Genomic DNA, 3,773 nt, shown 5'->3' with positions numbered 1-3,773 from the left:
GGGGGAAGAAACAAACCCAAAAACCAGCTGAGGATATAACAAAAAAAGTGGGGGAGGGGAACCCAAAAAGAAAAGAGATGATACAACCAATCTAGGGAGGGGGCGAGAAGAGAGGAAGGGCCCAAGAAAAGGCCAGATATCTATTCCTGCTTTAGTCAGGACAGCCAAAACAATTGTAAAGAATTTTATCCCTCACCTCAAACGTAATAGCGTCCCTAATCTGCTCCAAAGTGCACGAAGTGGCAATTGACTATCTTCTGGTATTCCTTTCCCACCAGATATGATGAATAGCTGCAATAAAAGCCAACTTGCCAAGAGAGTCACAAGACATGTTTCATCCTTCCTTTCTTCTTTTACTTTTTCATAGTTGGAATGCATTAATGGCATGTTGCCCAGCAACTTAAATTCTAATGATTTTCTAAATTAGACAGCAGAAGATTTAAGAACAGTAAGTGTGCAACAGAAGTTACTAACCTTATATAGATTGTTTTATCGGTAAGATATGCATTCTTATTTCCTACCTTGTTTAGATGATTCCAATGCTAGGTCACATCTCCACTACACCTGTGCATATCTGCCTTATTTTGATATTCTCTTTCCCAAGTTCTTGGGATGGTTCCAGTTTAGGCATTTAAATCAGCAGAGTGGAACTTCACATTTATAAGTTTAAAGCTTCCCCTGTTTCATTTTTTTTTAACTGGAAGGCTTATTTATTTAATCAACAGGTTGATCCTGATGAGGTAAATGCTCTAGCTCAACTAATGACATGGTAGATCGCTGTAGCAGACATTCCATATGGTGGAGCAAAAGGTGGAATTGGTGCTCCCCGAGGGACCTAAGCATGAGCGAATTGGAATGCCTTACCCGTGTCTTCACTCAGAAGATCCATGATCTTATTGGAATTCACACTGATGTTCCTGCTCCTGACATGGGAACTAATGCGCAGGTATTCCATGCCCTGTTTTTTGATATGAGATTTTTGCCTTCTTGTACTTTTCAATCTCTCCCAAAACTAGATATTAATATATCTTACATGGGAATTGGGCAGACAATGGCTTGGATTTTGGATGAATACTCAAAGTTTCATGGTCACTCACCAGCTGTTGTAACAGGGAAGCCTATAGTAAGTATATCTCTTTGCTTCTGAATATGAAGCCTATGGAGTCTATAGAACCTTAGATTATATTAATTTGGTATTGCAGGATCTTTGAGGATCACTAGGTAGGGAGGCTGCAACTGGACGAGGAGTTGTTTTCGCTTCTGAGGCTCTGCTTGCTGAATATGGGAAGTCCATTCCAGAGATGAGATTTGTTATCCAGGTATGTTCCAAATTATCTTCGAATCGAGAAAATAATCCATTTGTATGCATACCAGATCTGTTATAAAAAGATTAAAAGGAAATGTGTATCCTTTCAGGGTTTTGGTAATGTTGGCTCATGGGCGGCAAAGCTCATTCATGAGAGAGGTGGCAAGGTTGTTGCAGTGAGTGACATTAGTGGTGCAGTAAAAAACCCAAATGGGCTTGACATCCCAGCTTTGCTTGAACACAAAAATGACAGTGGTAGTTTAAAGGATTTCCAAGGTGGTGATGCGGTGGATATGAATGAAGTGCTTGTGGATGATTGCGATGTTCTCATCCCAATTGCTTTAGGTGGTGTCCTTAACAGGTTTGTCTTTTTTTTTTTTTTCTCTCTCTCTTCCTAAAAACATTAATTTAATTAGTCCATAGTTTGTAGTGATCTTACTGCAACCCCATCTGCTTCTGTGTTCATCATCATATGTGACCAATATATAAATTTTACTGTATTAATCGACAAACATATCACAAAATTTCTTCTGATAGGTTATGTAGAATTAAAAAAAAGTTTGTGTGAATCTGAGGGCTTGGTATGAGATCTTATTTTTGTCTGATTAGTAAGATTTATGATTCCAATGTCCCTGCATCTTCATTATTAACTGGTTATCTAATGTTTCTATCTATAGGGAAAATGCAGCAGATGTGAAGGCCAAGTTCATAGTTGAAGCTGCAAATCACCCAACTGATCCTGAAGCGGATGAGGTGACTGTGCACTTGGTTAGCAGTGATGAAATTATAATCTTCTGATTTTACAAACTACTCTTAAGACTGGTTATTTCTGCTGCAGATTCTCTCCAAGAAAGGAGTTGTCATACTCCCTGACACATATGCCAATTCTGGTAGTGTGACTGTGAGCTATTTTGAGTGGGTTCAGGTACTTGAAGTTGAAGATGGAATTACTTAAAAATAATAATAATAATTTCTTTGGCTCTGTTTTTTTTACCCTTGCAATTTACAACACTAGAGGAAGATACCACTGTCCTTGTTTTTGCAGAACATTCAAGGGTTCCTTTGGGATGAAGAGAAGGTGAATACTGAACTGCAAAGGTACATGACAAGAGCATTCCGTGACATCAAGGCAATGTGTAAGACCCATGACTGCAACCTCCGCATGGGTGCCTTCACATTGAGTGTCAATCGAGTTGCGCGAGCTACAGTTCTTAGAGGTTGGGAAGCATAATATTTCATTTTGTTATAGCTGAAGAATGCAGATTCATAGGGGTGCCTTTTTTTTCTTTTTTCCTTTAGCTTTAGAAATTTTATTGGGGGGGTGGGGTGATGAACTGATGATTGAAGAGAAGCTTTCCCATTTTTTAATGTTTCTTACTTAAGAGGCATGATCCTCAACATAGATTAATTTGATGTATATATGGGGCTATTCATTGTATACAATTCAAGCTAAAAGGGCATGCAATCTGTAAATGAAAAGCAAGTTTTCCAAAATTAATAGCTGATTATTTTATGAATTGAGGTATGCACTTTCTAGTGTTTTATGACATGTCATATATACACACCAGAACACGGTCCCCTATCGATGAGGATGAGACAGTTAATAATCTGTGGACACCACCCCCCCCCTCTTTTTTTTCCCCCCCTAATAAGACAGCACAGACATGGTTTGGCCGTGACCTTGCTTACATAAGTGGAAGAATGATAAGCTTCTTTATATGCCAGTAAGAGCATGGGCCTTGTGTCTCTCTCTACTCAACGTTAGCTAACAATAGAGAAGTAGAGGACAGAAGAAAGGCATATAACTGTAAATAGGGAAAGCAAATAGAGGAATGGGATTACCTAGATGTAGTTTTTCACGCAGCAGAACGGATCGGGTTGCATTACGTGTCAATTCATATAAACAGAGGCGAACGAAAAATTGCGGTGATCTTGTTAGATAAAATTTTATCTTCCAAATCCAAAGATTGCAATGAAAATCATTGGAGACACACTTTCAATTGGGAAAGAGAGAGAGCTTTTGAGATTAGGTTCAAAACCTTGCTTTGTTATGGTTAAATGTAAGATACAGAATATAGGCAATATGTATAAGACTTTGACAAACACTTAATAAATATTGTTAAATGAAGAAGGAGAGTATCACTTACAGGCCAAAGTAAAGATGCAAAAATGTAAACAGAAGATCTCCAAAACAGGTAGAGTTGAGTCGTATCAAAATACTCTCCTTAAGGTATTTGAACGCCCTGTATATGTACACACCCAGGTTGACCACACGTCCTCACCTCCAAGATAAATCAACTCTCCAAACACTTAAGGTGCAACTCCAATAAGTGTTTGCAATAGGGAAGAACGAAGGTTATACTCAGTATTTATACTGTGTACGAAAGGTAGAAAACAAAGGCAATTGTCTACAGAACACTAAGTAAACAGAATGTTGACAGAGAGCACTTTCACCCAACAGAGAGGA

General features: G+C 38.5%; 1 pseudogene; it reads left to right on the top strand.

The window, feature by feature from the left end:
* Positions 1-725: 725 nt before the first annotated feature.
* LOC122067318 lies at positions 726-2,612 on the top strand (annotated as a pseudogene).
* Positions 2,613-3,773: the final 1,161 nt, after the last annotated feature.

The sequence above is a fragment of the Macadamia integrifolia genome, unplaced genomic scaffold (assembly GCF_013358625.1).
Source record: "Macadamia integrifolia cultivar HAES 741 unplaced genomic scaffold, SCU_Mint_v3 scaffold2832, whole genome shotgun sequence".
Taxonomy (NCBI): domain Eukaryota; kingdom Viridiplantae; phylum Streptophyta; class Magnoliopsida; order Proteales; family Proteaceae; genus Macadamia; species Macadamia integrifolia.
Note: the sequence above shows the minus strand (reverse complement) of the source record. Positions and strands in the feature narration are given on the sequence as shown.